This window comes from Hypanus sabinus, chromosome 8 (assembly GCF_030144855.1).
Source record: "Hypanus sabinus isolate sHypSab1 chromosome 8, sHypSab1.hap1, whole genome shotgun sequence".
Classification (NCBI taxonomy): Eukaryota; Metazoa; Chordata; class Chondrichthyes; order Myliobatiformes; family Dasyatidae; genus Hypanus; species Hypanus sabinus.
The window spans coordinates 95,646,638-95,672,273 of NC_082713.1; the positions used below are offsets into that span (position 1 = coordinate 95,646,638).

Consider the following 25,636-nt stretch of genomic DNA (forward strand, 5'->3'; position numbering starts at 1 on the left):
TTCATGTATATACAGAATGGGGAGCAGAATAATGAGTGTAATCCCTTCTGTCAGGGAAAGGTCCCTCCATATATCAATTAAACCAACATCCTCAAAAAGTGTATTAACTTTCTTATGTAAAGATTTTGTTTCATAGGTTTTTCTATTGGAAAAGTCTAAGTTTGGTTGTAATTGTAAACTTAAGTCGCCCCCACATATCAGGAAACCTTCTGTTCTCATTACCATAATATCAGTAATTTTCTGAAAGAAACCAATATCACTTCACGGGGGTGCGTATATATTCAATAGAGTAACTGAAATGCTGTCTATATTCCCCCTTACCAGAATATATCTGACCTCCTTATCTCCCATTTCGAATACTTTTTCAAAATTTAGCCTATTTGAGATAAGAATAGCAACTCCTCTCCTATATCCTGATTTATATGAGGAGAAAAACAGATTAGTGAAGCCAATTCTCTTTAGTTTTTTATGCTCATTATCACTTAAATGAGTTTCCTGTAAATATACTACATGGGCTTGTTCTGTTTTCATTTTTGGATAAAATTCTCTTACGTTTGATTGGATTTAATAGCCCATTGACATTAAAAGAAATTAATTTTACCTTGTCCTTACCCATCTGTATTTATCATTGAAATTAGAACAGAACTTAGTCGATCTACTCCCTGAACAAATAAGAACCAAGAAGTGCAAATAATAACAAAAAATGGCAACTAACATGTGATTCCAAGGCTGAGGTTTCTAGTAGATGACCCTGCATTGAGCTAGAGGAAATGTCTAGCTGTGGGGGATAACCCCTCCTACTTGTGAGTTGAGGGCCCCCATTGCAGTATTCATGTCAGTGAACAAAGCCATTACACAGAAAAGCTTTCCCTGTGTACTATTTTTTATATTTATATATTTATACACACACACATATATATTCTCATTTTGGTGGGGAAAAAGGAGTAAGTGAACGAATAAAGAACAACAACCAACTAATATTATAATGTGGATTTTATAAGTATTTCTCGAGATAAGTATATCACCATGTACTTTTGCTTCTGTTTAGCTTCTCAACATTTTTAAAGTTAGTCAAACCTTATGGCTCTTCTGAAGGGGGTGAGGACTGTCTTTGGGAAACTCCCGGTCTCTTCCTGATATGTTTCTCTTGGCCTCCTCCCATCTCCTGCCTTCTCGATTCTCGCATTATTTCCCAAGCGGAGCGGGATAATTCTTCAGTCAGGTTTTCCTTCGTTTTGGTCATGCTGACGGGCAACCCTCTGGCCTTCATGTCTGTAGTCGCCTCTTCCACCGTCTGGTACAACTGTGTCCCGTTGTCATAAAACACTCGAAGTTTAGCAGGGTACGGAGTTTGAAATCTAATCTTATTTTGCTTTAATACTCGCTTTACTTCAGAGTATTCTTTGCATTTCTGGAGGACCGCGGGGGGGGGGGGGGGTAATCTTGGTCAAAATATATTAATTTATCCTCTAGAAACACTCTCTTCTTACCCCAGGCTCTTCATAGAATCTCCGCTTTGGTGCTGTACCAAAGGAATTTCATTATTATTGAGCGTGGCTTTCTGTCCTGGGTAGGTTTTGGGACTAACGCGTGGTGGGACCTTTTGATTTCCAGCTTCATAGCCGGAGGAAGATCCACAACAGTAACTTTCCGACAAACTCCGTCATAGACAAGCCCTCCGCTCCTTCAGGAACATTGTAGCTTCTAATTATTTTCTGCCGTGATCTTCCCTCCATGTCAAGCAGTTTACCTTCTTGTTGATGTATTATTTTTATTGTCTTGCTCAGTATCCGTTCCACATTTTGAATGTGATCTCCCACCTTCTCGATTCGAGACTCTGCCACCGCTATTTTTTGATTAACACTGGCGAGCTCTGCCTTAATATCACGGAGCTGCTGCTTTATATCTTTCTGGACCTCCATTATTTCTTTCAGAATTTCAAAGACATTCACCGCTTCGACTGAATGAGGCCCAGCAGCCGCCTTGCTAGCACACGGTCAGGAGGCTCGCTGCACTCCTCTCAGACGCAGACTCTGCAGTGTCGCTTTAATTTCCATTTCTTTTCCCCATTCTTGCCCCTTTTTTCAGTTCAAATATTTTTTTTGAAAAATATTATATTTGATGGGTTAACGGGGCTTAATACACATTTTTCCAGAGGAGCTAGTGACTTAAGCTGCCTTTCTCCACAATGACGTCACTGGAAACCGACTATTTCTTATATCCTTCATATATGCGAAGAGTAAAAATCTTTACCTTACGTCTGTGCAAGTTTTTGTATTTTTATTATAGTATGTACAGTAAAATATACAACAGAACAGTCAGCATAGCTTAGAAATACAATTGTGCCAGCGTGAATTAATCAGTCTGATGGCCTGGTGGAAGCTGTCCTGGAGCCTGTTGGTCCTGGCTTCAATGCTGCGGTACCATTTCTCGGATGGTAACAGCTAGAACAGTTTGTGCTTGGGGTGACTTCGATCCCCAATTAATCCTTCAGGCCCTTTTTACACACCTGTTACTGTAAATGTCCTGAATAGTGGGAAGTTCACATCTACAGATGCACTGGGCTGTCTGCACCACTCTCTGCAGATTAAGGGAAGTACAGTTCCCATACCAGGCAGTGATACAACCAGTCAGGATGCTCTCAACTGTGCCCCTGCAGAAAGTCCTTAGAATTTGGGGTCTCATGCCAAACTTCTTCCAAAGTCTGAGGCGAAAGAGGTGCTATTGTGCTTTTCCCTCCACACAGCCGGTATGTACAGACCAAGTGAGATCCTCAGTGATGTGTATGCCGAGGAACTTCAAGCTGTTCACCCTCTGAACCCCAGATCCATTGATGTCAGTAGGGGTTAGCCTGTCTCCGTTCCTCCAGTAGTCCACAACCAGCTCCTTTGATTTTGTGACAATGAGGGAAAAGCTTTATTCTTCACACCATTGTGTCAGTGTGACGGCTTCTTCTTTGTAGGCAGCCTCGCCCTGGCCTAATTTGAGATTAGGCCAACCAATGTAATATCATCAGCAAATTTAATTAGCAGATTGGAGCTGTAGGTGGCGACACAGTCATGGATATACAGAGAGTAAAAGGGGGAGCTTAGGACATAGCCCTGGGGGTTCCTGTGCTGAGGGTCCCAAACATCAAATTATTGCTCATCAAAGCTCTTTTTCTCTGAAGCGACCCGCTGCTGTCTTTTATCCTTGGGCAGTGGGCCAGACTGAGGATGTGACACATTCCAACTCAGTGCCTATCCCATGAAGCAAGCATTCCATACGTTTTCACCATCCTGACTAGCTATACAGAGAACTATGTACTGGTACTCATTGGCCTCCATGTTCTGCAACTCTCCCCACAGCTTCGTCATGGACTGTGTACACCCTGCTCTGCTATAATTTCCCAAAAGGCATCACTTCCTGCTTGCTGGTATTCAATTCCATCCACTATTCCTTTGCCCACTTTCCAAGATGATCTATGTCTTGGCCTTTTTCACCACCTCCCACACCAATGATTTTAGCATCTGCAAACAATAATCATGTAACCTACATTCTCACCAAATTGTTAACAAAAACTTGTCCAACTCCAATCCCTGTAGCATATCATTAGTTATAAGCCAACACAAAGTTGAGAAAGCCAAGTCCCAAAACAATCACAGGGCATCAGAAACAAAATAGTAAGTATCCCTAATAACATTGTAAAACAGAGGCAAGAGCTTCAATTAAAATCGTATTCTCCACATCTGGGGACAGGAAGATGTAATAAAGGACCCCAGAGATACCACAACTCTGATCATCTTCTAGGAAGAAGAGAAATCTGACTCTGGAAATGTTTAAAGAGGTTCCAGTCACAGCGAAAGACATTGTCAGGATTTCTCCACACTCTGCTCCGCATGGCCAAAGTGTGATGTTCTCTGAATCAGAGGTGTGCATTGTGTTAATCTGGAGCTATTGTGGCATGATCTTCATTGAACAGCAACACCAAGAAAAACTAAGAAAGCCACAGTAACCACTCTAGATGGGCTGGCATTAGAGGACACCCTCCTTATATTAATCTCCATGTAATGTTTACTCCATACTAAAATGCAAACCATGATACTATCCAATGAGTCCATAATAAAGCATATCTCCATAGTTTAAACAAAGCTATGACATTGCCCTGAAGACAAGAGATTGGGCAGATGCTGGAAGTGCAACACACAGACACACCTAGGGAGCTCAACAGGGAAATAAGCAGTTGAAACTTTGGGCCAAAATCTTTCAACAACACACACAAAAAGCTGGTGGAACTCAGATCAAACAGTATCTATGGAGAGGAATAAATAGTCGGCAGTTCAGGCAAAGTGCTTACTCCCCTCTGTAAATGTTGCTTAACCTGCCGAGTTCATCCTGCATTTTGTGGGGATCATTATCCCAACTTTTTTTTCCCTCACTTGTTGGAGTGAAGTTATACTGATAAACTGTTCAACTCAGTGACTTCACTCTGGAACCAAGGCCACACAACCACACTACGTTGTCGATGAAGTTTGTAGTTTGTGCATGTTTGGAGTCTGAGCTCCAAGATACTGTCAACTCATTCACTGAAGGACAAGGGCATATCTTAGGATGAGTGTGATAGATCCTTTTTCATTGGAGCAAAGGAGGATGAGAGGTGACTTCACAGAGGTGTATAAGATAAGCAGCATAGATAAAGTGCATAGAATGGAAATGGCTGGGAGGGGTATTACCTTAAGGTGATTGGAGGAAAATATGGTAGAGTTAGATACAATTGGGGCATTTAAGAAACTAATGGATGATAGAAAAATGGAGGTAATGTAGGAGCAAAGGATTAGACAGATTTTAGAGTAGGTCATCACAACATTGCTGGTGGAAAGGCCTGTACTGTAGTACAATCAAGGTTCATGCTGCAATATTGCAAAATATGAGCCACTTCCCAAATACATATCACCTAAAGCAGGCATTATATAAAAACAAAACACTCAACATATTGAATGTTGTTATTAGCAGACAAGAAACAGCCTGCTCTGATGTCTTTCAAATCATTGGTGGGGAATTCAATCAGGCTTTTTTGAAAATAGCCTCTGCTCAATCATCATCAATTCACCACCTGCTGCACACTCGACTACTGTTACACTATGGCTAGAAAGTGCTAGAGGTGTGTTCTGACTCTTCCCTAACAAGAAACCTTGGATGAACCATGACATTCACAATCTGCTATGGGCCTAATCAGGTCTGGCAACCAAATAAGATATAAAGGGTCCAGGTACAATCTCCAGAAAGTTACCTCAATGTGATGTGGCAATTCCAGACCAAACATGGATCACTGAAGGATGCTTAACAGCTGTGGCAGGGCTTGAATGCTATCTCTTCCCACAAAGTGAAACCAAGTTACATAGGTGACAATAACTCACTTCCAGTTGAACTCAATGTCTTCTGTGCTCACTTTGACTATCAAAACATGGAGGCACCTTCACAAACTCCCACAGCACCCGATAACCTTGTGATTTCAGTCTTTGAGGCCGACGTGAGAGCATCCTTCAGGAGAGCGAATGCATGGAAAGCATCTGGCCAAACAGGATACTTAGCCAAGTACTAAAGGTCTGTGCTGATCAACTGGAGTCTTCACCAATATCTTAACCTCTCACTTTGGCAGTCTGAGGTACCCACCTGCTTCAAGGAAGTATCAATTATACTGGTGCACCAGAAGAACATGGTAATCTGCTACTGTGATGAAGTTCTTTGAGAGGTTGGTGATGAAACAGCAACTCCTGCCTGATCTACACAGTGCACTATTGCAGGAAAACAGCATTCAACAAGACCCTCCACCACCCAGGCCATGCTCTCTTCTCACTGCTACCATCAGGAAGGAATGCAGGAGGCTCAGGACCCTCACAACTAGATTCACAAACTGTTATTATCCCTCAACCGTCATGTCTTAAACCAGAGGGGATAACTTCATTCAGCTTCACTCACCACAACAACAAACTGTGGAATCACTTTCAAGTTTCTCAATACTTAATGCTCATTTATTATTAGGGTTTCCTTTTTCATCTGTTTTTTTTTTGATTTGCAGTTTGGTGCTTTGTGCACTGTTGACTGTCCTGTTGGGTACATTCTTTCATTAAGACTATTATATTTCTTGTATTTATTGTGATTGACCACAACAAAATAGATTGCAGTACATATTGCACTTTGATAATAAAATTTACTTTTAAGATGTTAATTAAACAGTCAAGTACCTATGAAGAATTCAGTATCTGACTGAGCAGATACGGATAGGAGGAACACAGATTCCACATAGGCAACACTAAAGTTTCTAGATGTTACTCTCTTCTACCACATGATATCAACCAAACAATCTGAGCAGTATGACAGCTGCAGAATTTCAAAGATTTTTGGCCTTCTTCAGAATGTGTACAATCAACCAGGTAGGCAGCACAGTGGAACAGAGACACTATCAGCAAGTAATTCAGATGTTAGTGGTGACTTGGATGTTAGTGGTAACAACTGCTTGGAGAGAAAGCAGAGAGAAGAAATGTGTAGCTCCGTCAGAGAATGACAGCATAGAAACCAGCTCTCTGGCCCATCTTGTCCATGCTGCACAGTTACACAAATCACTTATCATTATCAGCCCTCCTCAGATCATGAACACTCCACTTATGTACAGTCCATACCAGTGACTAGTGGTGTTCCACAGCAGACTGTTGGGACTGATACTTGATATGCTATATAAATCAATGATCTGGATATTGGAATTGAAAGCTTTGTTGCAAAGTTTGCAGGCAATATGATGATAGGTGGGGAGGCAGGTAGCTTTGAGGAAGCAGATAGGCTACAGAAAGACTTGGGTTTTGAAAGACCACGGGCAAAGAAATGGCAGATGGAATTCAGTACCAATAAGTGTATGGTCATGCACTTTGGTAGAAGAAATGAAAGATTATTACGGTACTTTCAAAATGGAGAGAAAATACAAAAAAAACTGAGGTGCAAAGGGACTTGGGAGTCCTTATGCAGGATTCCCTAAAGGTTAATTTGCAGATTGAGTCAGTGGGGAGGAAGGCAAATGCAATGCTAGTTTCATTTCAAGTGGACTAGAATATAAAAGCAAGGATATAATGCTGAGACTTTATAAAGTGCTGTTGAGGCCTCACTTGGAGTATTGGGAGCAGTTTGGAGCACCTCATCTCAGAAAGGATGCACTGAAACTGGAGAGGATTCAAAGGAGGTTCACAAAAATGATACCAGGATTGAACAGCTTGTCATATGAAGAACATTTGATGATTCAGGGCGTGTATTCACTAGTATTCAGAAAAATGAGGGGTGACCTCATTGAAGCCTATCAAATGTTGGCAGACCTTGATAGACTGGATGTGGAGAGGATGTTTCCTATGGTGAGAGACCAGAGGACACAGCCTCAGAATATAGGGCTATCCTTTTAGAATGAAGATGAGGAGAAATTTCTTTAGCCAGATAGTGATGAATCTGTGAAATACTTTGCCACAGGCAGCTGTGGAGGCCAAGTCTATGTATATTTAAGGCAGAAATTGATAGATTCTTGACTGGTCAGGACATGAAGGGATACGTGGAGAAAGCAGCAGATTGGGGCCGAGGGGAAAATTGGATCAGCCAAAGAAATGGCGAAGCAGACTATGGGCTGAATGGTCTAATTCTTATGGTCTTATGAACAAGTATTTAGGAGACTGGTAGAATGGATTTTCTGGCTCCTATTGGGTCTGCTGGCTCAGATCCACATTTCTAATTTCCAAACTGTTTGGATTAGGACTAGTTCACAGAAACTTGCCTACCTGGAGACTAGCCATATTAAAAAAAAAATCAGTCAGGTTCCAGTGACGTCATCATCGAGAATGGCAGCTTAAGTCACTAGATCCTCCCGAAAAACACGTATTAAGCCCCGTTATTACATCCAACAATGTTTTTCAAAGAATATTTGAACTGAAAAGAGGGGCAAGTATGGGGAAAAAGAAGAGGAATAAAAAAAGCGACACTGCTGAGCCTGCGTCCAAGAGGAGTGCAGCAAGCGGCTCTCCGACCCAACCGCGTGCAAGCGAGGCGTACGCAGGCCTCATTCAGGCAAAGCGGCGAATATTTTCAAAATCCTGAAAGAAATAATGGAGATCCAGAAAGAAATAAAGCAGCAGCTCCGGGATATTAAGGCAGAGCTCGCCAGCGTTAATCCAAAAATAGCAGTGGCAGAGTCTTGAATCGAGAAGGTGGAAGATCACATTCAAAACGTGGAACGGATACGGAGTAAGACAATAAAAATATTACATCACCAAGAAGGTAAACTGCTTGACCTGGAGGGAAGATCACAGCGGAAAAATATCAGAATCTACAACATTCCCGAAGGAGTGGAGGGCTCGTCTATGACGGAATTTGTCAAAAAGCTACTGCGGGATGCACTGGATCTTCCCTCGGTTATGGAGCTGGAAATTGAGGGGACTGATTGAGCACACTGGTTCCGTCCTACCCAGGACAGAAAGCCACGCTCTATAATAATTAAATTCCTTCGGTAAAGCACCAAGACACAGATTCTACAAAGGGCCTGGGGTAAGAAGAGTGTTTTTCGACAATAAATTAATATATTTCGACCAAGATTACACCCCCGCCCCCCACCCCCGTGGTCCTGCAGAAACGCAAAGAATACTCCAAAGTAAAGCGAGTACTATAGCAAAATAAGATTAGATTTTAAACTCCGTACCCTGCTAAACTTCGAGTGTTTTATGACATCGAGACGCGGTTGTACCAGACAGTGGAAGAGGCGAATACAGACATGAAGGCCAGAGGTTTGCCCGTCAGTGTCACCAAAGTGAGGGAAAGACTGACTGAGGAACTGTTCCACTCCACTTGGGAAATAGTGCGAGAATCGAGAAGGCAGGAGACGGGAGGAGGCAGAGAGAAATATATCAGGAAGAGACCGGGAGTTTCTCCAAAGACAGTCCTCACCCCCTTCAGAAGGGCTATAAGGTTTAGCTAACTTTAAAAATGTTGAGAAGCTAAATGAAACATGGTGATATACCTATCTCAAGAAATACTTATTATAATGTGGATTTTATATTACGGTACTTAGTTGTTATTCTTTATTCGCTCACTTACTCCTTTTTCCCCACCAAAATGAGAATATGTATATATACACATACATACTGTATATGTATATGTATACAGGGAAATCTTTTCTGTGTAATGGATTTGTTCACTGACTTTTATGAATACTGCAATGGGGGCCCTCAACTCACAAGGAGGGGCTATCCCCCACAGCTAGATATTTCCTCTAGCTCAACGCAGGGTCATCTACTAGTGACCTCAGCCTTGGAATCACATGTTCGTTGCCATTTTTGTTATTATCTGCGTTTCTTGGTTCATATTTGTTCAGGGAGTAGATCAATTAAGTTTTATTCTAATTTCAATGGTACATTGACAGATAAATACAGATGGCTAAGGACAAGGTAAAATTCATTTCTTTTAATGTCAATGGGCTATTAAATCCAATCAAACGTAGGAGAATGTTATCAAATTTGGAACAATTTGATTCATACTGGGAAAAATGGTTTAACTAAATAATGCCTCATAGGCCTGACTTTATTCTCACAAATCAATGAATATGTTGTAAAAACAAAAGATCACTCCCTACTTGTAGATAGTTCCTCCCTTTTGCTTGTTTTTGCTCTCCACTCTTTTCTATAAGGGTGTACTTTGTGGAGATTTGTGATATATAGGTACAATGTCTGAAACACATCTTACGGAAATGTTTGTTTGATGAACTTCAATAAAAAAATAAATTACAAAAACATCAGTCAATAGCCAGTAGAATGGCACCAAGGGAGGGTTTTACCAGTAGAACACGAGTTTATGATACTGTTACCTTTCAGCATTTTTCCATGTCCTTCATCATTGCAAGTTGTGCTCTTGGTGTGATCTTTATAGGATGTCCACTCCTAGGGTACAAATTTCCTCCATTTATAGACAATTTACCTTACCGTGGACTGATGAATACTTGGGTCTTTAAAAATGCTTTTGTAGCCTTTCCAGCTTCATGAATCACAACAATTCTTTTTCTAAGGTCCTCTGAAAATTGTTTTGATGGAGGCATGATGCACATAAAAAAAATCTTTCTTGTGAAGAACAGGCTCTGTCAGCAGCCTGACTTTGTGTGTGTTTTTTTTTAAAAAGCAAAAATAGGGCAGGGCACATCTACAACCCACACCTCCAATCTCATCTCATTCATTGGCACACCTGACTCCAAATAGATGTTGTTGAAGGTATTATCCCAAAGGTTCACATACTTTTTTCTAATTGATGTAATATTGGACCAATTTCTCAATAAATAAACAAAAAAGTGCATTATTTGTATAATTTGGTGTTATTTGTTTAATTTGTTTTTTTTAATCTAATTTTGGGACTTGCATGAAGATCACATTTTAAGTCATATTAATGGAGAAAGATAAAATTCTACAGGGTTCACAAACTTTCTCACACCACTGTATAGAAAGGAACAAAACAGTCTGCTATGTTCTCCAGCATTTAATGTTGCTCTGGATTTCCAGCAACTACAGAATCTTGTGTTTAATAGTTAACCCAATCAGTAAGCTGTCATCTATTCCTGACTGTATTCCCTGATCTTCATCCATTTCATTGTTCCCTTATACTCGCACCTCCTTTCTACACCAGTGTTTGTGTAACTCAGGTACGTATATTTTCTACTTGGTGCATCTCTTCAGTTGATATTACTGTTATTACTACTCATTCATTATTTACTTACAAAAGCTTCCATAATTTCTCTAGATGGTATTCTGGCAATTAAAAATGCTGCAGTCACCTTTAAACTCAATTGCAATTTATCGATGAATTTGATTTAGATTTTTGATACAGGCTAGCCACTACTTCAAACAGATTATTATTTACTTGAACAGATAGTTATGGAAACAAACCATCAGCCAACTCTGTGTTCAAATTCCATCTCCTCCTGCTTGTAAAACCTTCATTTTACAAGTAGGTCATAAATTCCATGCATTCTAATCACCTTTTCAGTTTCTAAACATTTTGCCAGTGAAAAAAAATAATTTATGCAGCAAGTAACATTTCATCCTCTTAATTATTCTGTTCAATTTTACATTGTGTCAGCTACTCCAGGGGGCTGATTCTACCACCATGAATGTCATTGTAGTGTTCAGCTTCAGCTTGAAACCACACTGACCAGTGGCATTCTGTGGCTGTAGAAAGAACCATCTGTGTTACCATAAGATATAGGAGCAGAAGCAGGACATTGAGTGTGCTCTACCATTCAATCATGGGCTGATCCAATTCTTCCAGTCATCCCCACTCCCCTGCCTTCTCCCCATACCCTTTACTGCCCTGGCTAGAAACATAGAAAACCTACAGCACAATACAGGCTTTTCAGCCCACAAAGTTGTGCTGAACAGGTCCCTACGTTAGAAATTACTAGTTACACATAGCCCTCTATTTTTCTAAGCTCCATGCACCTATCCAAAAGTCTGTTGAAAGACCCTACGGTATCCACCTCCACCACTGTCACCGGCAGCCCATTCCATGCACTCACCACTCTCTGAGTAAAAAGCTTGCCCCTGACATCTCCTCTGTACCTACTCCCCAGCACCTTAAACCTGTGTCCTCTTGTGGCAACCACTTCAGTCCTGGGGATGAAAGCCTCTGACTATCCACACGATCAATGCCTCTCATCATCTTCTACACCTCTATCAGGTGACCTCTCATCCTCCTTCACTCCAAGGAGAAAAGGTCGAGTTCACGCAACCTGTTTTCATAAGGCATGCTCCCCAATCTAGGCAGAATCCTTGTAAATCTCATCTGCACTATTTCTATGGCTTCCACATCCTTCCTGTAGTGAGGCAACCAGAACTGAGCACAGTACTCCAAGTGGGGTCTGACCAGGGTCCTATATAGCTGCAACATTACTTCTTGGCTCCTAAATTCAATTCCATCATTAACGAGCATCCTATGGACTCAGACCCAAAGATCCCTCTGATCCCCCAAACTGCCAAGAGCCTTACTATGAACACTATACTCTGCCATCATATTTGACCTAGCAAAATGAACCACCACATTTATCTGGGTTGAACTCCATCTGCAACTTCTCAGCCCAGTTTGGCATCTTATTAATGTCCCACTGTAACCTCTGACAGCCCTCCACACTATCCACAACACCTCCAACCTTTGTGTCATCAGCAAACTTATTAACCCGTCCCTCCACTTCCTCATCCAGGTCATTTATAAAAATCATGAAGAGCAAGGGTCCCAGAACAGATCCCTGAAGCACATCACTGGTCACCGACTTCCATGCAGAATATGACCCATCTACAACCACTCTTTGCCTTTGTGGGCAAGCCTGTTCTGGATCCACAAAGCAATGTCCCCTTGGATCCCATGCCTCTTTACTTTGTCAATAAACCTTGCATGGGGTACCTTATCAAATGCCTTGCTGAAATCCATATACACTACATCTACTACTCTTCCTTCATCAATGTGTTTAGTCACATCCTCAAAAAAAATTTAATCAGGCTCATAAGCCACGACCTGCCCTTGACAAAGCCATGCTAACTAATCCTAATCATATTATACCTCTCTAAATGTTCATAAATCCTGCCTCTCAGGGTCTTCTCCATCAACTGAAGTAAGACTCACTGGTTTATAATTTTCTGGGCTATCTTTATATTTCCTTTCTTGAATAAAGGAACAACATCCGCAACCCTCCAATCCTCCAGAACCTCTCCCGTCCCCATTGATGATTCAAAGATCTTCGCCGGAGGCTCAGCAATCTCCTCCCTTGCCTCCCAACGTAGCCTGGGGGTACATCTCATCTGGTCCCAGTGATTTATCCAACTAGATGCTTTCCAAAAGATCCAGCATATCCTCTTTCTTAATATCAAAATGCTCAAGCTTTCCAGTCCATTGCAAGTCATCACTACTATCACTAAGATCCTTTTCCACAGTGAATACTGAAGTAATAAGTACCTCTGCTATTTCCTTTGGTTCCATACACACTTTCCCACTGTCACATTTGATAGGTCCTATTTTTTCACATCTTATCCTCTTGCTCTTCACATACTTGTAGAATGCCTTTGGAGTTTTCCTTAATACTGTCCGCCAAGGCCTTCACATGGCCCCTTCTGGCTCTCCTAATTTCCTTCCTGTTAGCCTTATAATCTTCTTGGTCTCTAACATTACCTAGCTCCCTAAACCTTTTGTAAGCTTTTCTTTTCTTCTTGACTATATTTATTTCAGCCTTTGTACACCAATTCCTGTACCCTACCATAACTTCCCTGGCTCATATGCAGAACTGCGCACAAATATCCCCTGAACATCTGCCACATTTCTTCTGCACTTTTCCCTGAGAAAATCTGTTCCCAATTTAAGCTTCCAATTTCCTGTCTGATAGCCTCATAATTCCCCTTACTCCAATTAAATGCTTTTCTGACTTGTCTGTTCCTATCTCTCTCCAATGCTATTGTAAAGGAGATAGAACTATGATCACTATCTCCAAAATGCTCTCCCACAGAGATCTGACACCTGACCAGGTTCATTTCCCCCAATAGCAAATCTAGTACAGTCTCTTCTCTTGTAGGCTTATCTACATATTGTGTCAAGAAACCTTCCTGAACACACCTAACAAACTCTACCCCATCTAAACCGATTGCTCTAGGGAGATGCCAATCAATATTTGGGAAATTATGATCTCTCATCAGGACAACTGTTATTATTACACCTTTCCAGGATGTGTTTCCCTATCTGCTCCTCGATATCCCTGTTACTATTGGGCATCCTATAAAAAACACCTAGAAAAGCTATGACCCCTTCCTGTTCCTAACCTCCACCCACAGAGACTCTGCAGACAGTCCCTCCATGACGTCCACCTTTTCTGCAGCTGTGACAGCCCTGATCAACAGTGTCATGCTCCCACCTCTTTTGCTTCCCCTCTCTGTCCTTTCTGAAATATCTAAAACCCAGCACTTGGAAGTAACCATTCCTGTCTCTGTGCCATCCAAGTCTCTGTAATGGCTACCACATCCTAACTCCAAGTACTGATTCACGCTCTAAACTCATCTGCTTTGTTCACAACACTCCTTGCGTTAAAATAGACAGATCTCAAACCGTTTGTCTGTGCGCATCCCTTCTCTATCACCCGCCTATCCTCTCTCTCGCACTGTCTACAAGCTTTCTCTATTTGTGAGCCAACTGCCTCTTCACCCGTCTCTTCAGTTCGGTTCCCATCCCCCAACAATTCTAGTTTAAACTCACCGCAGCAGCCTTAGCAAACGTCCCCACCAGGATTCCCCTGGGATTCAACTGCAACCAGTCCTTTTTTGTACAGGTCACACCTGCCCCAAAAGAGATCCCAATGATCCAGAAATCTCAATCCCTGCCCCCTGCTCCAATCCCTCAGCCACACATTTATCCTCCACCTCATTCTATTCCTATACTCACTGTCCAGTAGCATCGGCAGTATTCCCGAGATTACTACGTTTGTGGTCCTGCTTCTCAACTTCCCTCCCAACTCCCTGTAGTCTTTTTTCAGGACCTCTTACCTTTTCCTGCCTATGTCATTGGTACCAATATGTACCACGACCTCTGGCTGTTCTCCCTCCCACTGCAGCATATCTTGGACACGATCTGAAACATCCTGGACCCTGGCACCTGGGAGGTAAACTACCATCCGAGTTTCTTTCCTGCATTCACAGAATTGCCTGTCTGACCCCTTAACTTTAGAGTCCCCCATCACTACTGCCTTCCTCTTCCTTTCCGTACCCTTCTGAGCCACCGGGCCAGACTCTGCGCCAGAGGCATGGCCACTGTTGCTTCCCCCAGGTTGGCTGCCTCCCCCCCCCCACCCCAACAGTACTCAAACAGGAGTACTTATTGTTAAGGGGTACAGCCTCAGGGGTACTCTCTAGTACCTGACTCTTCCCTTCCCTCGCCTGACTGTGACCCACTTGTCTGTCTCCCTTGGCCTCGGTGTGACCACCTGCCTATAACTCCTTTCTATCAGCTCCTCGCTCTCCCTGACCAGGCAAATGTCATCAAGTTGCATCTCCAGTTCCCTAACACAGTCCCTTAGGAGCTGCAGCTCAACACACTGGGTGCAGATAAGTCCGTCCGGGAGGTTTCAGGACCTCTCTCATTTGACACAGATCACAGAAAACCGGCCTCACACACATACTTCCTTTCCACAATTAAAACAGGTAAACCTACCTCGCCTCGTTACCACCTAAGCCCGTTGAGCCAAAGCCCTATCACTCTGCTACCTCTCACTGCCTGCTGGATACGCCGGTCTTCTTTTTAAAACTTTTCCTGCAGTTTTGCCTCTCTTTTACCCCAGGTAGTAAAATGCCTTCACTCTTCTTTGACATTAGTCGCCAGCCTCCTTTCAGAATTCACCTTTTCCTTACTAATGACCTTCTTAGTTTCCTTCTGAAAGTTTTTAAAAGCTTCTCAATCCTTTATCTTCCCACTAGCTTCAGCTTCCTCTTTTGCTTTTACTTTGGCTCTGATTTCACTTGTCCTTCTTCCATTTGAAGATTTCTTCTTATTTGGAAGAAATCTGTCTTGCACTTCCCTCATTTTTCATGGAAACTCCAGCCATTGCTGCTCTGCCATTGTCATTTCCTGCTAGTGTCCTTTTCCAGTCAACTTTGGCCAGTTCGCCTCTCATGCCATTGTAATTTCCTTTATTCCACTGAAATACCAACACATTAGAATTTAATTTCTTCTTCTCAAATTTCAAAGTAAACTCAATCACATTGGGATCACTGTTCCCTAAGGGTTCCTTAACCTGGAGCTCTCATCTCCAGATCACTGCAATACACCCAATCCAGCATAGCCGATACCCTCATGGGCTCAACAACAAGCTGTTCTAAAAAGTCATCCCTTAGACATTCTACAAATTCTCAAGGTCTAGTACTGGCTGGTTTTCCCAATCCATGTGCTTTGAGATTCAAGGAAGGTCTATATTTTCCCTGTGACAGCATGGGTTTCCTCTGACTGCTCTGGTTTCCTCCCACATTTCAAAACTTTAGTGGGCATGCTACATTGGCACTGGAAGCATGGTGACACTTGTGGACTGCCCCCCAGCTGACATGAACAAAGCTTTTCACTGTATGTTTTGATGTACATATGACAAATAAAGCTAATCTCACCTTATTCAAAGACAGTAAGGGAGAACACTACCACCTGAAAATTCCTCTCCAATTTACTTGCTGACCAGCCTTTACTTGGAAATACATTGTTGTCAAAGGGACCAAATCCTGGAAGCCTATGCTGTACATTGACACCTTTACAACCGTGATGCAAGAATGTATCTATATACTGTACTTCTACACTATGGAAATGTATCTTGCGATGGAATCTTAAGTTTTAATCATTATGGACTGTGCCTTTAAGAATCATGTCTGTAAGACGCAGAGACATAGGAAGGCTGGTGGCAGAAATTGCCACTGAACTTATAAGTACCCACAAAAGGTGGGGCTGAGGATCGATTAAGAGGAATTAGTGCGTGTAAAGGGCAACCCTGTGGAATCTACCGGTGTGTCTGACCCTTGCCTGGGTTGGTAGATTATCACTTGAAGATGGCGCTCTTAAGTTGGTCATGTTCAGCTGACTGGGAAGATTGAGGACATCGAGGAGGATCGACAACACCTGTTTACTCAGATTACAAGTATCTCTCTCTCATTTCAATCCTGCATCTGAACTGAACTTTTCTTACATACCATTGTAAGACTGTAACTCTTGCCACCTAAGTTTCAATAAGTTTGGGAACTTTAGTTACACCTATATATGCATAACACCATTAACTCTTGATTTACCTGGTTGAAGTTACTATATGATGTAGTTACTAATAGTGTTTTGTTAACAGAGAAACCAGACTCCAGGTGTGTCCTACTGCTGCTGATACTTTTACAGGGTTGTGTGTACGTAACAATCTGTGTACTGGACATTACACTATGGGAACACCTTTATAACTGATGCAAGAATGTATTTGTATACTGTACATCTACACTATGGGAATGTATCTGTATACTTACATCCACGTTATGGGAACACCTTCACAACTGTGACGCAAGATTGTGTCTGTATACTGTACATCCACACTATGGGAACACCATTACAATTGTGACGCAAGAATGTGGCTCAGCAATGCTTTGCATTAAAAATCATTCTCAATCATGGAAAATATGTATCCCTCAAAGAATAGCATAGATAAAGCAGATTATGTGTTATTAACAGGAAACTGGATGTCTGATTCCTATATTACAATAATAACTCTTCTTCTATAATTCAATAGTACTTTTGGCATCTGCAGAGCATCATGTCACAGAAGGAAATTCATCTCTCAAACAGGAAAGCAATTTAAAATTTTATTTTACTATTTGTACTGAAGACTAAATCAAGAAATTGCTTTCTATACAACACATTATTTGCACAAGTATTGGTTAGAAAAAACAAACAAAATAGATATTTTTTCTGTTAACACTAGGCACTCAAATAGCTTTCAGTAATAATTCCATTAGAAGGGCCTTTTCCTTAATTCAAACCCTACACTACACTTGTGATCAACATATGGATTAATTATAACGTTGTGCAAAATAGCAACAGCTGAGATGATAATTCTGCTTAAAACTTGATCATACTTTTAAACTAAGGAAAGGTCTCACCCCAAAACATTGAGAGTACCTTCCCCCCCCCACCCCCATCCCCATCCCCACAGATGCTGCCTGGCCTGCTGAGTTCCTCTAGCATTTTGTATGTGTTGCTTGGATTTCCAGCATCTGCAGATTTTCTCATGTGAGATTTGATTAATACTAAAGGTGTTGACTTACTGAAATCTTTACTGAAGTTTGAAGATGATTATTCATGTTCCTGCTTAGAAGCTACATATACAAATAAAAGTTTGACAGAAGAACATTAGTAAATAAAAAAAAGACTCTGCAGATGCAGATGCTGGAAATGGAAATGGAGGAACTCAGGTCAGGAAGCATCAATGGAAAGGAATAAACTATCAATGCTTAGGGCTGAGGCCCTTCTTCAGAACCTATGATCAGCCCAAAACATCTACACTTAACTCCTTTTCATAGATAACACCATAAGAAATAGCAGCAGATTTGGACCAAATGGCCTATCAAGTCTCCTTCAACATATCATCATTGCTGATCTAATTTTCCTTTCAGCCAGAATCTCTTGCCTCTCCCCATATTCCTTTATGCCCTGACCAACATGAATCTATCAACCTCTGCCTCATGAGTCTCCTTCAAACCCTCTCTAGTTTCAGCACATCTTTTCTAAGATAAGGGGCCCAAAGCTGCTCACAATACTCCAGGTGAAGCCTCACCATGCTTCATAAAGTCTCAACGTTACAGCCTTGTTTTTATATCTAGTCCTCTTGAAATGAATGGCAACATTGTATTTGCCTTCCTCGCCACAGACTCAAACTGTAAATTAAACTTCAGGGAATTCTGCACAAGGATTCCCAAGTCCCTCTGCACCCCATTTTTTTGTATTTTCTCTCCATTTAGAAAATAGTCAAACCCTTTACTTTCTTCTACCATGACCGTACACTTTCTGACAAAGTATTCCGTTTTTTTGCCCATTTTCCTAATCTGTCCAAGTCCTTCTGTAGCTTCTGTACTTCCTCAAAACTATCTGCCCCTCCATTTATCTTCATATCATCTATAAAAACTTTGCAAGAAAGCCATCAATTCCATCATTCAAATCATTCACATGCAACATAAAAAAAGCTTTCCCAACACAGACCATTTGTTACTGGCAAACAATTAAAAAGGGCTTCCTTTATTCCCACACTTTGCCACCTGCCAATCAACCACTGCTTTAACCATGCCAGAATCTTTCCTGTAATACCATGGGCTCGTAGGTTGTTAAGCAGCGTCATGTGTGGCATCTTGTCAAAGGCCTCTGAAAATCAAAGTACAAAACATCAACTGATTCTCCTTTGTCCATCTTGCTTGTTATTGCTTCAAAGAATTCCATTGGGTTTATCAAGCAAGATTTTCCCTTGAGGAAACCATGCTGACTATAGCTCATTTTATCATTAAGTATCCCAACACCTCATCCTTAATAATAGACTCCAACATCTTCTCAACCACTGAGCTCAAATTAACTGGTCCATAGTTTCCTTTCTCCTACCTCTCTCCCTTCTTGAAGAAAGGAGTGACAATTGCAGTTCTCCAGTCTACCAGAACCATTCCAGAATCTAGTGATTTCCTGCCAGATCATTATGAATGCCTCCTCAATCTCTTCAGCTACCTCTTTTAAAATGCTGTCTGACCTGCTGAATAACATTAATAAAGTTTGTTCATATACTAATTAGAGCATAGGAACAGCACAGGAACAAGTCCTTCAGCTCACTATTTTGGGCCAGACTAATTAAACTACAGATTTGAGTATCCCTCATCTGAAAATCCAAAATCTGAAAACCTTGCAAATCTTAAACTTTTTTTGAACACTGACATGGTGTCACAAATGGAAAATTCAACAAGGCCTGGCAATGTGTGGATACCTGCACATCACAAAAAGTTCTGAGAAGTGAACCAGAATCAGACAGACTTTATTGATCCCGAGGGAAATTGGGTTTTGTTACAGTCGCACCAACCAAGAATAGTGTAGAAATATAGCAATATAAAACCATAAATAATTAAATAATAAATTATTCCGAGTGGAAATAAGTCCAGGACCAGCCTATTGGCTCAGGGTGTCTGACACTCCAAGGGAGGAGTTGTAAAGTTTGATGGCCACAGGCAGGAATGACTTCCTGTGACGCTCAGTGTTACATCTCGGTGGAATGAGTCTCTGGCTGAATGTAATCTTGTGCCTAACCAGTACATTATGAAGTGGATGGGAGACATTGTCCAAGATGGCATGCAACTTGGACAGCATCCTCTTTTCAGACACCGTCAGAAAGGTGGTGACCTTGTGTAATGAACAGAAGTTAATGAAAAATAGAAAGACATTGCATAATGTGAAAAATGAAAACTTTGATTGTATAGTGAAAAGGCTGAGCTAGCAGAGGAAGCTGTACTATTACAATGTTTAAAATACATTTGGACAGACACACGAATAGGGCAAGCTTAGAGGAATATGAGCCCAATGCAGGCAAATGGGACCAGTGAGGAAGGCATCTTGATTGTCATGGATGTTTTGGCCCATGCTGTATAGCCTTGATATCTTGTGCCAATACAAGGCCAGCTGGACAAAACTGAAACAATCACCATCAGGGTACCCTGCCCTCTGATTTTCGTGTGCGTGGTGTGTGGGGATAATGTATATAATATTTAAATGCTTCAATCAAAAGTTAATATCTTAACAAGAAATCAGAGATTCTTTGCAGCAATTAAAATATAATTACCTAAAGATGCTACTTTCTGTGTGGTTTTATTTATTTGTAGTTTTCTTTGTCTTTGCACAGTTTCCCTTTTTCTGCACATTGTTTGTCAATCTTGTGTAGTTTATCATCAACTGTATTGTATGTGTTCTATTGTAAATGCCTGCAAGAAAATTAATCTTAGAATAGCGTATGGTGATAAGCATGAATTATAATAATAAATCTACATTGAACTTATGAACATAAAACAATTGCAATCAAGAGTTCATCAACAACTAGTAAATGTCATATACCCAGATGAACATGCACTTCGGTCATATAATAGGTTTATCTAAAATGAATTGAAGAAAGGTTTCCAGCGAATGGGACTTCACAAGCGACATTATGAAAACAGAATGTGGGGCAAAGATTTTAGCTGTGGGATGTTATGCTAGTTCATTCATGAAGAATGTGAAAAGCTCAATGGTATTTGATTTGTTAAAAAATGGATGTTAATGCAGTCCAGGGAAAAGTTTTAGTATAGCAGGACTTGGGGTTGAAGAACCAGCAAATTTGACAGTGACCTGAAGAGAGCAAAAGATGTAGATATTGGATTCAATTGGTAGGTGGCAAAGGCAACTGCAAGAATTTAGCAGCTTATGGGACAATGGCAAGTAATGATATAGAGCTGTGCATTGGAGATGCTTACGTTTCAGTGGTATTCCACACATGCCTATTTTGATCCTGCACTTGTGTTATTAGACTAAGTCAGCTTTGCCATACATAGAAGCCTCCAGAATAGCTGGATGAAATGGATAAAGCAGTGGAGATTAAAGAAGGTAGCTTCTGCTCACCAGAGGTATCATTTCCACACACCATACAAGATTAAGGGAAAAAGTCTGAGGACTGTGACCTACAAATCCAAACAAAACTTTTGATCTTTAGAGCAGTTGTCTTTCACAGACACCCAAAAGCCCTGTACTAACCACCACAGAACCTTAGAAAAGATGCTGAGAATCAGCTGGAAGGACAGACACACTGGAGGAAGCCAACATGAACAGCATTTCCACCATGATAAAGCAACACCAACTCTGGCGGATAGGTCATGTTACCTGGATGCCTAGTTTTGTCTCCCCAAGCAGAGCTTTTATTCCCAGTTGAATTTCTGTCTTTCCATTCCCACTGAAAGTGCGGATAATCTGACAGTTCCAGTTTCAGAGGCAGTTCAATGGGTTGGTCAACATACCATCATTTATTTCAAGTCCATCATGCAAACCTCACCACTCCCAGATGATTAGGAATTAAATGCAGCATTCCCAGCTACTAAGAGCATGTTGAATTGAAGTGTTGGAGTAGCTACTTGTGGGGATAGCAGATCCAGCATCCTTCAGGAAAAGTTACAACACCATATACTGCTACTCAGTTTACCCCTTCCCCTTGATTAATGAAGCAATTACAATGTGTAATCAAGGCACAGCAGCCACTCAGTGCTAGAGAGCGATGGGTTTCATTATGTTAACAAACAGTGCCAACTTGTGCACAAGTAAGAATGAGGAAAAGGGGTCACCATCAAAATTCTACGGATATGCCAAAGTATTTTGAAAATGGCAACTGAATTCCACACAATAGATCCATTTTGGATAGGAGAAAATATTAGCCTGGTAAGATCAGAAATATTACAAGCCTTGCACGCATTATACCAGAGGTTCTTTAATCTCCAACTGTGCAATTAGATTTAGATGTGACTTTTCTCAGATCATGCCACAGCAACAAGACAGCACTGTTCCACTGACGTAATGAAGTGCAAGATTAGCTTCATTTGTCACATTACATTGAAGCATATAGGGAAATGCATCGTTTGCATCAAGGATTTGCCAGGGAACGGTTTACAAGTGTCAGCGTGCTTCCAGCACCAGCATAGCATGCTCTCAACTTAGTAACACTAACTCATATGTTTATGTAGGAAGAAACTAGAGCACTTTGTCAAAGAGTGAATGTATAAACTCCTTCCAGATAGCAGTGGGAATTGGATCCAAATCCATAGCTTGTGCTGTGAAGTGTTACGCTAACCACCATGCAGTCAGATTCCACTATTGGGGAAAGATGCCCAGCAGAAGTGGAAATTAGTTTTCCCCTTATATTTTTCATGCTTTGGTTTAAATTATAAACTACCTGAACAGAGTAAAGATTTAATATTATGAATGAGGTGTAGAAAGCTCACTTGCAGCATCAATTGCTTCTCTCCAATTTCCCTAGCAGCAGGTGGGTTGTGGAGGTACATGGGGGGGGGGGGGGTGTAGTATCTGAATGAGGAGCAGAATCAAATGCTCACATTAAAGGCCTCTCTGCAATCTCTTCAGTTGCAAGTGAGTTGTAGAGGTATGTTGGGTGTGGTACATAAATGAGGAGCGGAGACCACACTCACAGCCTCCTCTCTGATCGCCTCTATTGGCGAGGCTCAGTGATCACAAATCTTGGGGCAAATGGGCAAGAGCAGCAACAACTTGCACTATTACCGTGTGTTTAAGAGAACAGAGCTTCCCAAGCTTATTGTCAGACTGAAATTGCTATGATAAATTAGCAGGATAGATGGTGACAACACCTCAAGAGGGAGAAACAGTTAATATTTCAGGACCACACACACAAGATACTGGAGGAACTCAGCAGGTCAGGCAGCATCGATTGAGGGGAATAACCTATGTACTCAGAATTATTTATTTACTTTAAAAAATACTTGCACAGTTTGCTTTTTGTATATTGGTTGCTCATCAGTCTTTGTGTGTAGTTTTTCATTGACCCAATTGTATTTCTTTGTTCTCCTATGAGCGTCTGCATATCTGTAGTATATGGTGACATACATGTACTTTGATAAATTTACTTTGAACAGTTTGTTTCAGGTTGATACCCTACATGATGAAGGGTCTCCGCCCAAAACGTGGACTGTTTATTCCTCTCCATAGATGCTACCTGGCCTGTTGAGTCCGTCTGGCATTTGTATCAATTGCTCCGGATTTTCAGTATCTGCAGAATCTCATGTCAATGTCAGGCGTGAGACGTGTATTTTAACCAAAGGACATGGTCCTGAAATGTTAATTGCGTTTCTTCCCCCTCCTCCACAGATTTTGAGCATTTCAAACATTTTCTGTTTTTATTTCAGATTCCCCGCAACCTTTGGATTTTTTAAAATATTAGAGCACGTGACAAAGAGGTGGGTTTCCAGGAACATCTTAAAGGGGAAAAGCAAGGCGGAGAGGTTTAGGGAGCAACTGATGGACCCTAAACCAGCTGATAGGGATTGTGCATTTACATTTCCGGGATGGCGGAGAATGCCGAACTCTAGAAAACAGGAAGACTTAGTGAAGGAGGATGATAAAAATATCTAGTGCTGCTGATCCGGGGAAGTGCCGACCCTGCGCGCTCTGCCTTCTACAGGAAGGGACATCCATCGAGAAGAGGAGTTCCCTATTCGCAGGACGGACGCTCGCCGCCGCCGCCGCCCTGTGTTGTACAGATTATCTCGAGCAGTGGAGAATGCCGCCTCGCCCGAGGTCAGCTGTTAAGAGATAGCTTGTTCGTGACATGGACAAACCTTCATTGAGGAACAAAAATAATACTGCAACCTACCATCGCATCCACATATACTAAAACGTCAAGTAATAATAACCACACCTTCAGCAGACAGCCACTACACTTTTTTAAAAAAAGACGGCCTCCATATTACAGAGTCTCTCCCTACATGACACAATGAACAGTTCTCACTTGGGCAGAATCCACCAGAGAATTGGTTTTTAAAAAAATGCTCAATCATCATGTTTCGAACAAAGGCGATTACGGTGCGGTACCCTTTCTCACAAATAAAAGTGCTTCGGCGGAGATCCCTACAAATGGAGTTTTCCCTCAGAAATAGTGAAAGAAGCTACACACACCAGGCGAGTTTCAAACGCGCCCATGGAATAGGATGTGTAGAAAGTGAATCAAAGCACTCTGTTTTTAAGCTCAACCAAATACAATATTGGCTTAACAATTCTTAATTTTCTATCGTACCTAATTGAGTTCAACTTGGCTTTAAATGTTTATACTCACACATTTGGCAATCCTTTATACATACTTATTTACATTTTAAACCACTAATTAACATTTAGCAGCAGTGGATCCAGAAACAATACGAAACCCCATTCCCGCTTAAAATCTACTGCTCAGTTTGAAACCATTTGAATTGTATTACAATTGGAGAAAAAGCAATAAATACTATGTTAATTAAAAGCGTTTTAGAGTAAATCAAACCCACCTTAATATTACAATGTGAATCACGTAACTAGACGAGGGCAACGAAGAATTACTATTTCGGAAGGGATATCCTCAGCATTTAACAGTAGATAGTGGAAATTTCCACCATGCAAATAGTTTCATGAATGACAGACACGCCCTGTGTTTAGATATCCACCAATCAACGCAGACCCTTCACAAAGGTCTCGACGCATCACTGCCCACGGCCAATTCGTTTTTAACTGATGCGAAATTCTTAAAGGAGAACAGTGTTCTGCCATTCTAGGTGTGTTTGAAAGTGGAACTCATGGTCTTACATATAAAATCTTTACCTATTAAGTCGTCCGCTATACTCACAGGATAAAACATATCCTCAGAGATCCTGCACGGGCGTCAGTGCTGGAACTGTCCCTATAACACTTATAATTGTTTACCAGCTCCCTGGATTAGTCTCAGTCTCACAGCTCTGTAACATTTTTTTTTCAAAAACAGTCGGAGAGAGAGGCACTTTGCGTTATCACATAGTTTAGGGCTGTGAAACTTGTTCTGTCACACGTAGATGGAGAGGTACTCCTGGTACCCCTCCCAACTGGGAACTCTTCAGATTTGATCTGGCATCTCCATCATTTTTTAATACTAATAAATTTTATTTTTTTTAATAAGGTGAGAACTCCAACTTAACTACTGCACTTGTTCCTCGACTTTTAAAGTCACAGAACACCACGGCACATCTAGTCCATGCTGAACTATTAATCTGCTTAGTCCCATCGAGCTGAACCTGGACCATACCCCTCCCATTAATGTATTTAACCAAACTTTTCATAAGTGCTGAAATCGAACCCAGGTGCACCATTTCCACCCTCTGATGTACCATCAATAACTCACTCTGAGATGTAAAAGCGAGGTATCGGCTTTTATTGACCGGAAGAAGGAACAAGCAGTGAGTGACCACTATACTACATCCTGGAGACAGAGAGGCCATGCTCAGACCTCCATCACCTTTATACAGGGGTCTGTGGGAGGAGC

At 41.4% G+C, this 25,636-nt stretch overlaps 1 protein-coding gene across 6 annotated transcripts in view; it reads right to left on the reverse strand.

Annotated features, from left to right (window-relative positions):
* Positions 1-24,752, reverse strand: part of slc38a4 (solute carrier family 38 member 4) — a 158,677-nt gene extending 133,925 nt beyond the window's left edge. For 3 of the 6 annotated variants that reach the window (XM_059977505.1, XM_059977501.1, XM_059977499.1), the window contains exon 1: positions 24,633-24,712. The gene's annotated coding sequence lies outside the window, so the exon portion shown is untranslated. Of the gene's footprint in view, positions 1-20,389; positions 20,529-24,632 lie in introns of all 6 variants that reach the window. The other 3 variants (XM_059977503.1, XM_059977500.1, XM_059977502.1) reach the window with 2 other exon arrangements.
* Positions 24,753-25,636: the final 884 nt, after the last annotated feature.